This window comes from Nicotiana attenuata, unplaced genomic scaffold (genome assembly GCF_001879085.1).
Source record: "Nicotiana attenuata strain UT unplaced genomic scaffold, NIATTr2, whole genome shotgun sequence".
NCBI classification, from domain to species: Eukaryota; Viridiplantae; Streptophyta; class Magnoliopsida; order Solanales; family Solanaceae; genus Nicotiana; species Nicotiana attenuata.
Window position 1 is genome coordinate 76,792 of NW_017673415.1, and position 10,411 is coordinate 87,202.

General features: G+C 39.6%; 1 long non-coding RNA gene across 1 annotated transcript in view; it reads left to right on the plus strand.

Annotated features, from left to right (window-relative positions):
* Positions 1–2,811: 2,811 nt before the first annotated feature.
* The window catches only part of LOC109216326, an 18,132-nt gene continuing 10,532 nt past the window's right edge, over positions 2,812–10,411 (plus strand). The window contains exons 1-2 of the long non-coding RNA XR_002066472.1: positions 2,812–3,299; positions 4,641–4,644. This is a non-coding gene — a long non-coding RNA (uncharacterized LOC109216326). The remainder of the gene's footprint in view (positions 3,300–4,640; positions 4,645–10,411) is intronic.

Sequence of the window (10,411 nt, forward strand, 5' to 3'; positions counted from 1 at the left end):
TTTTTCAACCTCGAAACTCTCTAGAGGCAATTTTTGAAGAGGATTTTCTTTCCAAATTCGTGGCTAAGCAACCTTAGCTAGTTTTCAATCAATTTCAATTACTTTTTCATGAATTTTAACATCAAATCCATGAATTTCAAGGTAAAAATTAGGGGTTTTGGGTAGAATTTACGGATTTTATAAAATTGAGATTTAGACCATGAATTGAGATCGGATTTCGAAACAAATCACATAACCGGGCTCGAGAGTGAATGGGTAATCGAGATTTGGTCCGAATCTCGAATTTTGACCAAGCGGGCCTGGGGTAAACTTTTTTTGACTTTTTCAAAAATGATCAAAATTGAACCTTTTTCATTTGTGGGTAGTTTCTCAAGTTTGTTTTGAATTGTTTTAACAATATTTGACTGGATTCGGTTGGTTTGGAGGCTTGTTCTAAGCAAAAAGTCTTGGTTGATTGTTGATTTAATTTCAGAAATAGGTAAGAGTCGTGGTTAACATTGACTTGAGGGAGTTAAGACTTGATTGATCTATGTACTACGTGATTTATGTGTGGTAATGACGTATATGCAAGGTGACAAGTATATATGCGCTGTCATAGGTTAAGCATGTAAGGTCGGCTATTAATTGTGTATTTTAGCTATATCATGTCTTCTTTTATTCCGTGTTAGTATTCATGTCATGCCATCATTGTTCCTTGTTTCTATTTATTAAATACATGTCTTCATTTACTACATGTTCCATGCATCCATGTTTTTACTTGTTATCCATTCTACTTGTTTTATGGCTTTAATTGTCTATTTGCCTTCACTTGCCTCTATTTCACTTCAGTTTGTTATATTGGTTTGCCTTAGAGTGTTAACTTGTTTGGGTTCCTTTTTCATACGTTGTGAATTATGCCATATTTGTTTGTAGTATTACTATATATACTACAAACAACATTGACATTGTATATGAGATCGGGTTGTGCGCTGAAATGGTATTGGTATATATAGATGTATGGATTGGGTTGCGCGCCGCAACAGAGAAGATATATTATGATTGTTCTTGACTGCTAGTTCTGTATCTGTATTGTGTTGTGAACATGAGCATAGGGTCTGGGGCCCTCTGTTATGTATTTCATGTTTCGATTTTCAAATTAATTGTTATTTCTCTATTCTGTTATTGTTTTTACTTATACTCATACAGGGGTATAGTGAGTTCCTTGTTATAGCCTCGTCACTACTTCGTCGAGATTACGCTTGGCACTTACGGAGTACATAGGGTCGGTTGTACTCATTCTACACATCTGCACTTCTTATGCAGATTCTAGTGTTGGTCCCAGCGACGTTTAGTGGAGGATTGCACGGATTGTCACTACCCGGAGAGTTGAGATAGAGTTGCACGATGTTCGCAGACCTTGAAGTCCCTTTCTTATCTTTTATACTATTTTATTCATTCAGACAGTTGTATTTTATTTTGGACCTTGTTTGTAGCACTTTTAGCAGCTCAAGTACCTATGACACCAGTTTCCGGGAGTGGACAAGATTGTGTTGGTTTAAGATTATTATGTTACAAGTATTTTAGATTTATTTTCCTAATCATTTTTTCTTAAATTTTTAAAAATGATTTAGTGATTAATTAGAGTTGGATTGCCTAGAAAGCGGATGCTAGGTGCCATCACGACCCCGTGGTTGGGATTTCGGGTCGTGAAAATTAGTAGGCCTAATGAGACTATGCATTCTACATTGGAACGGGTTTGTTTACTCAGCACTGCTATTGTTGGGGGTGTGTCATTGGCTAGAGTTGATCTTTCATGTTCTGGTATGTTTAATGATTTACTCTCTTACGCTACGATGGGATGTGGGACTACTTGACTATTCACACATATGATGTGGTTTGGTTTGGGACTTGTGGAAAGATTCAAGCGAGATGGTTCTTGGGGTGTTGAATTATTTAATATGCCTTAGTCATGTTTTTACTATTTGTGGTATATTGTGCTATCCATTTCACCATAATTATGATCATGTACTTTGCGCGTTTACTACTGATACACGTGCGGTTGATGATTGAGAGCATTATGGATCGATGGATATTCCATGTGGATTAGTATGTTTGGACCACGTTACATGCCGCACCAAATTTATGTTAGGATGAGATTCCTTGTGATTATTTCGTGTGTTTTTCTTCTTCATTGTGGGATGGATTCATAGTATGGTGTTGTTGGGGTTGTACCTGTAGAACTTGTTGGGTAGTTCTCTTATTTGGTTCTCCTTCTATCTTTGGTTATATCCGAGTTATTGCTTGTTGGGTGCGAGTTTCATCACACGCGGCTCTAGGTGGCATTGTGTGTGGAATGTCGGGCAGCTTGTGCTGGGTGAGATGAGATCAATGGACCTGGAATTAGCGCAATCAGACTTGGGTAAGGTATGTTTGGATGAGAATGTCATTAGTTAGCTTAGAATTTGGCAATGTCTCTTATGGGGCGATGATCTCCATGACTAGTTGATCTGATGAGTGGTTAAAATTTTTTACATGTTTCTTTATCTTTGGTAGTGTACAAAGTTTTGGAACAGGGTTTTGTGAGCACGTGATTTTTGCCCTATATGAATTACTCCCACAAATTCAAAACAAAATAAATTTTCCCATTATTTGCAATTTTATAGATTTTTGTAGCATTTTTTCGTTAATTGTTTGCATTTGTCTGCGCATGTTAATTTTGTTTAATTCATGAAAAATACAAAAATATGTTGCATTTGCATTTAGGATTTAATTTTACATTTTTTGGATCAATTAGTAAATTAGTTTGTTTTATAAGAAATGAAAAATAACCGAAAGCTGAACATTGCTGTCACAAGAATTGCAAAACCTTATGGAAACCCTAATATTCTTGCAGAATTTATAGCTGGACAATTAAAGAATAGAGTTTCCTTTCGAAAAGCAATGAAAAAGGCTATTGAATTAACAGAACAAGCGGATACAAAAGGAATTCAAATACAAATTGCGGGGCGTATCGACGGAAAAGAAATTGCACGTGTCGAATGGATCAGAGAAGGTAGGGTTCCCCTACAAACGATTCGAGCGAAAATTGATTATTGCTCTTATACAGTTCGAACTATCTATGGAGTATTGGGCATCAAAATTTGGATATTTCTAGACGAGGAATAATTTTACTACTTGTCTTTCCCTTCTATCCAATGATTGAACAAAAAAAGAAAAATTCATTCTTTTTCTAATCAATCAAGGGGAACATTTATAATTCTTAATTCTATAAGGTTGAATAAAAATTTGATTGACCATTTGATATAATTGCTATGCTTAGTGTGTGACTCGTTGGTTTTTTAGGGTTAGGATTAAAAAAGACCAGCCCACATAGTATGAACTAAAAACTATAGAACTAATAACCAACCCATCACTTCGCATTATCTGGATCTAAAGAACCAGTCAAGATATGATATATAGGTCATATCTTTGTAGCAACTGAAATCTTTTGCATAAACAAAAAAGGAAATCTGATTCTAAGTTGTAAAGCAAAATAGACAAAAAAGATGTGGATAAATGGAAGGATGAGAGAAAGAGAGAAAAAGAATACCAATGATATAAAATTCCAATATGTAAGGTCTATGANGAAAATGTAAAAAGGGTCTAATTGCAAATCTGACTTCTTTAAGCTGCCCTAATGCCTTGCCTATAAAGGCACCTTTGCTTGGCATTCAAGGCAGATTTAGAAGAGATAGAATTCTGGAAAAAATAGAAACGACTGAAAATTGAAAAGGAAACACTGATTTCTCTGCATTTTCTTTGTGAAAGATTGCTCAAAATTCTGTTTGGTGTTGATTTCTGATCCTCTTCCCTAGTTAGAATCTCTTAAAAGTCTGAATTCTACACCTGGGCGAAGATGGTTTGATTTTGGGGTGTTTAGAGTTGGGTTTTGAGCTGCTGTGAAGTCACTGTTCTATTGCTTTTGTTGGACTCTGCTCTGTTGCTGTTTACTGCCTCCTCACTTCTTTTTCCTCTTAAATTTCTAGGTATTCTCAGCATCATGGATATCACTTAAGTGTAATCTGAAGTTTGAATTTGGGAATGTAATGAAAGCATGCTACCTGTTATTGAATTTCACTTCCTTGTCTTCTAATTTCATGCTGGCTGTAATATTTAACTTTAGAATGATTGTGATTTGGTATACTGATTATGAACGAGATATCATAGTATAGAATCAAGGTTTCTTTTATGTTTTGGATTCCTCTGTTATCAGCTTGTATGGAATTGGCTGTAGTTATAAGAAATGTCTCGGTCTGTATTTGGTTATGACATTTAGGCTAAGTTTTGATTCATTTGTTGTTATTTGGGGACTGTGATTGTATCTAATGTTGGAGGTTGGTTTGGATTTAAAGTCGGGATGGATGATAGTAACCATGCTTAGGTGATTATTTTGATTTCGTACCAAATGACCATTGTTTGTTTAGGCTAGTTTGGATTAATTTGAGTCAACAGAATAAAGTTCGAAAAATCAGATTTGTTAAGTATGAAGTTTTTTTTTAGAAAAACATGTGAATTTGAGGTTTAATAAGGTTAGTGATGAATAATTGATAAAGTTTCCTAGTTTAATACATATAGCATGTTAATACTGATTAATTTTAGGCTTTTAATTGTCTANCCGCGAGCCCAGTTTAGGCGTATTTCTTTGAGGCTTGGGCTCTTTTCGTGGGCCTGAACAAGGCTATTTAACCTTCAGACTAGTATAGATGATGGGTTTGAAAAATACAAGAGGGACATAAAGCCAGTTCATATAAGGTTATTCGTTAGATTTTATTAATAATTGAGGAGAGCTGTAATAGATAATCGATTAGTTTATGGCCCTCAATATTTTGATCAATTTTTTTGATAAATAGTTTGGGGGTGTGTCGTGCCAAATAAAACTTTAAATTGCATGGCCCTCGTATTAATTTCACAATTTAGATATAACAATATAAATAATCGTAGTTTGCTTTAGGCGCGTTTAACATGTTATCATGGTCATGGACACGTTCGCGTGACATGATTACGATCTTAAAAACAAAACCAGAGTATGCGTTCGCGCAACTTTGGCCAAACTTCTCTTAATAATAATAAAGCGTTATCGATTGTGGACACGTTCGCGTGACATGATTTTTGACGCGCCAAACAAACAGGTACACGTACGCGTGACCCGTTTCAAGATAATTTTCTTATTTTAAAAGTGGTAAAAGGTAAATGCACATAGGTCCTAAAATGAGTAATTAAACAATCTTAATAAGCCAAGTATGATCAAAGCGACCGTGCTAGAACCACGGAACTCGGGAGTACCTAACACCTTCTCCCGGGTTAACAGAATTCCTTACCCGAATTTCTGTGTTCGCGGACTGTATAACAGAGTCAATCTTTCCTTGATTCGGGATTTAAACCGGTGACTTGGGACACCATAAATTATTCCAAGTGGCGACTCTAAATTTATTATAAATAAGAATCCCGTTTCGATTGTCACTTTAATTGGATAAAACTCCCTTATACTCCCTTCCCGGGGTGTAGGTAAAAAGGAGGTGTGACAGCTCTGGCGACTCTGCTGGGGAACGCCAACCCAGAATCATTGGTTCAGGGTTCAAGAATTTGAGCTTGTTTTATGATTTTTACTTGGCTTTATTTATTGTTCATATTACTGTATTTTGTGAACCTTTGTGCTAATTGCTATCTGTTTATCGCTTTAATATTGTTTGAATTGTATATAACTGTCTTCTTACGCCACCCATCTGAGTCTTCTGAAAATGGTGCACACGTTCGCGTGGCCCGCTTTTTCTGTAGAAGTTACACCAAATAGAACGAGGCTGGGCAAGCGACAAGGCCGGGCAAACTACAGTGCTCCCGGTACATCGGCCCCAATTGTCCGCTCGGGTACCCCAAGTCTAGAACAAAACCCCAGGATTTAAACCTAGAAAAACACAGCTTCATGCCAGATCCCTAGTAGGAACTCTTGTTTGCATCGCGTGCATTTGACTTAGGGGATTCAACACAGGGGTTGGGTCCGTCTAGGACAGGTGTACCCAAAATAACAGACCATCCTGATGCATTCTATGTGCTATGTAAACATTTATTTGTTTCGGCTTGCATGTTGACCGGCTAGGGAAAAATAAAGCAAAAAGAAAAACCAAGAGTGATGTAGGGAAGAAATAAAGCCCGGTTCTAAAGAAAAAACCCGATATTTGAAAACATCCCGAAACTCTGCCAACATTTTTCAAAAAAAAAAAGAGAGAGTTATTTCAAAAGAGTCAAACACTGTATCCTTTTCAAATGTGTCAAAGCTGACCGAACTGCGCAGGTCTGATTCTCACCTGATGTGGGATACGTAGGCAACCTACATAAGGTTCGGCCTTATTTTTGAAAAAAAAAAGAGAAAAAAAGAGAGCCAGTGGTCAAGTAAATGTAGTTTGGAGTTTTGGTCGAAATAAGCCGATTCAGCTTCGGCAATGTCTTAAACCGTTCTTGCCGAGATAGCCTTAGAGTATTTTCAGTTGTCGAAGGGCTATTTTCGTAAAAGAACGGACAAGTTTGTGAAGTGTCATAAAATAGTCCTCCCCGGCCTCGAAATTCATGTGGGATTGGGAAGGGGCCACGTTTGCAAAAATAGTCATTTGGTTAAAATTGGCATATAGGGGAAGGAATCATGGTCCTTTAATCATGGTCCAATTTGTGTAAAATTGGAAACCTGTTTTACAAAAAAGGTCCACTAGAGTCAACCCTAACCTTAACCTTCCACAGGAATAAATGACTACTATCCAGGATCCGCCAGAAGTGGTCAGGGAACAGGCTCGGTTGCACTTGCGTATGTGGTCGAATGATCTAGATGAAGATGGTCAGAAATGGGTGAAAAGCAGTTGGGTGCCCTTATAAACATTTTTGAGATAAAACCACGGGAAGATCTAATCAAGGCTTTGGTAACTTTCTGGGACCCTGTCCACAATGTTTTTCGTTTCTCGGACTTTGAGATCACCCCTACTTTGGAGGAAATGGCCGGGTACATCGAGTTTGGCCGAGATTTGAGGAAGCAACAACTTATATTTCTGAGGGCTCCATCGGTGCACAAGTTCTTTGACCTCCTGAATATCAGTAAACAGATGAAGAAAGCCCATGTAAGCAAAGGGTGTTGTTCTTTCCATTTCTTGTACTTCAGGTTCGGGCACTCAGCTGGGTTCGAAACGCATGAAAAGGATTTGAGCAACAAACAAGATAAGGGCCTTTGGCAAATTTATCGCCGGTTTGCATTTATTGTGGCGCTCTTGGGGATCATGGTTTTTCCAAAATGAGAAAGGGACAGTGGGTACTCGTATGGTTAGAATTGCACAAGTCCTCACTACCAGAGAAGATCATACACTTGTCCCGTTGGTGCTGGCGGATATTTATCGAGCATTGACATTACGCAAAGCCGGGGCTCAATTCTTTGAAGGTTGCAATATCCTTCTACAAATGTGGTTGATCGAGCATCTTCGCCATCACCCCAGATTCATGAGTTATGGTTCGAGCCCGGGTAACTTCATCACCAGTTACGAGGAGAGAGTAAAGGATTACAACGTGCTAGAAGGGTTTGAAGCATGGGTCTCCCACTTGAAAGCTCTCAAAGCAGGTCAGGTCGAGTAGACTATAGGATGGATCCCGAGGAAAGAAGCCATATACATGAGTGCTACCAAGGGCTACCTGAGGTTAATGGGTGTAAAGAGTATCCAGCCATATGCACCGCAGAGGGTCTTGAGGCAATTGGGAAGATATCAGATTGTGCCCGAAGATGAAGATCTAAGCATCCAGGTCATAGAGCTACATCCAGAAGCTGCATTGCCCGAGGCTTTAGTTCAGCAGGATTGGAATAACTGCCGGTATATGAAAAATGGCACTCAGGTACCAGATGTGGCAAAGGGGGAAGTAGATCCAAACTATGCTGCTTGGTTTGAGAAAAGGTCTAGTATAAACAACGAGCCGAAGCCCGAGCCCGAGAGGCCTGCCAAAAGACCTTATGTTCAAGCTTTTGACGACAAAATCCAAGAAAGGTTGGCATGGGGGAAAAAAGAAAAGACATATCAAGCCGAGATTCATGCCTTGAAAGAGAAGCTGAGAAACATGGAATTTGACAATGATCTCCAAGCACAAGAGGCCGAAGGCGAAAAGAAAAAGTTAGCCAAGGAAAATGATGCCCTTCTAGCCCAAATTCAGGAAATGAAAATGGCAGCCGAAAACCCCGCTAGAAGTGCAAAAGATGAAAAGCTTATAGCTAATCTTAGACAGAAAGTGGGGGAATATGGTTTTGATCTGAACAAGGCCGAAGGCGAACTGGCAAGAGCTCGAACAAAATTGGCCAAGAATGCGGAGGAGCGAGCACGCTTGGTTAAACAGTTAAAAGAGAAATATGACAGTGAGGTTGTAGGGTTGAAGAAAAAGATCACCGTCCTTGAGAACAAAATGATTAAGCAGGAAACAGACTTTAATGCAGAAAGAGAACACTGTTATGCAGCAATGGCACAGTTAGAAAGAGATTTGCAACAACTTCAGGAACAGAATCATGTAGCTGAGCAAACTTTGGAAGCTAGGGCCCGACAGATTGGGCGTTTGTTGCAAGAAAAGGGCATCATAAGAGAAAGGGTCAGAAGAATCGCCGACTACATCGCGATGAAATGCAGTAGTTGTGAGGACAAGACTAGATCCATGTTCTTTGCCACTATAATGACCTTTGTCCGCCAGATAATGGAAGATCTCTATCATCTCAAAGGGAATTTGGCGCGTAGGCCCGTGGCGAGACCAAATGATGTCCCGTGGGCCCCAAGAGCTGTTGAGGCATTGATGTATTCTTGATTTCCGTTGGAGTCTGTTGTTCTGTTTTCGAGTCTGTATTTTCATCTTTCTGTTAGTCTGTTTTGAGTCTGTACCTTTCTATCGGAGTCTGTCAAGTCTGTTAGTTTTTGTGGGTAAAATTAGGTAGGATGAGTCGTTGTAATCAAAACGTTTTATTTCTATGAAATTTTTTGAAAATCCCAAAATGTTTTATTATTTATTTTTTCACTCATCCCCAGAACTACGCTCGGTCTGATTCATGCGGGGTCATGATACGTAGGCAATCTCCATAGGATTCGACCATAACCAAAAGAAGAAAAAAAAGAAGAGAAAAGAAAAGGAAAAAGAGAGGAAAAAAAAGAGAGAAAAGAAAAAGAAAAGAAAAGTGAGAGAGGAAATAAGAAACGATAGGAAGGAAATTGTGGCAAAACAAGAGAGAGAAGTCAAGCAAAGAAAGGCGTAAGTGAAAAAGAGAGAAAGAGAAGTGGCGAATGAAAATTAGGAAAAGCCGAGATGACGCAAGCAACCGATCAAATGCATGATAGAAATGGTTAACTGCTTAGGTGCATTACATTCCCCAATGTGCGGTTGCCTATCTGTTAAGCTCTAATCACTACCAAGTTTGTTGTTGACATATCAGTACAGAAAGGTGGTTGGTTTGTGGTTCCCGAAGTAGTAACTCCTCTCCACAACATAAAGTCAAAAGGCGATGGCGGACAACAACAAAATTGGGTTGGTTGATACCGGTGCCCGAAATCAGTTGGTTGAACGGGAGACTAGTCTGGCTGATGAGGTAAGGATGTTAAGACAACACACGATGGACATGTATCAAGCCTGGATGACTGGGAAGGCACCACCCCCGCCACCACCTAGCTTCTTAAATGCTACCCTTACCCAAACTCCGGTCATAGTGCCGGATGATCCCCCATACTCTCCAGATCCACCCGTTTATCACAACTTTCCCAACCACCCTAGTAGCTCCATCACTCTTCTTCCAATTACCTCTCCCCAAAATTGCCCTCCTGTCATATCCACTATCCCTAACAGTGAACACCCACTCAAAGCCCATGATGTTCAATATTACTCCTCAGAGGTTGCCCACAAGGTTCTTGACTCATACAATCAGAGCCTTCGGAATGAGCCTCATGTTGAAAATGAAAAGTTCACAGGAAAAGAAGGGTGGGACGAGACACCCAGGAGGCTGAAAGGCATAGAACAATCCTTAAAGAACAAGCAAGGAATGGGAGACCAGGGTAGCATGGATTACAAAGAACTGCCTGTGTCCCCTGACGTCTGCCTGCCCGCGGGATTTAAAGTGCCAAAATTGAACTTGTATGATGGGTGTGGAGATCCGGTAGCCCACCTGAGGGTTTATTGCAGTGAAATGAGAAGTGTTGGAGAGTATGGGGGGATCATCCGGCACTATGACCGGAGTTTTGGGTAAAGGGTAGCATTTAAGAAGCTAGGTGGTGGCGGGGGTGTGCCTTCCCAGTCATCCAGGCTTGATACATGTCCATCGTGTGTTGTCTTAACATCCTTACCTCATCAGCCAGACTAGTCTCCCGTTCAACCAACTGATTTCGGGCACCGGTATCAACCAACCCAA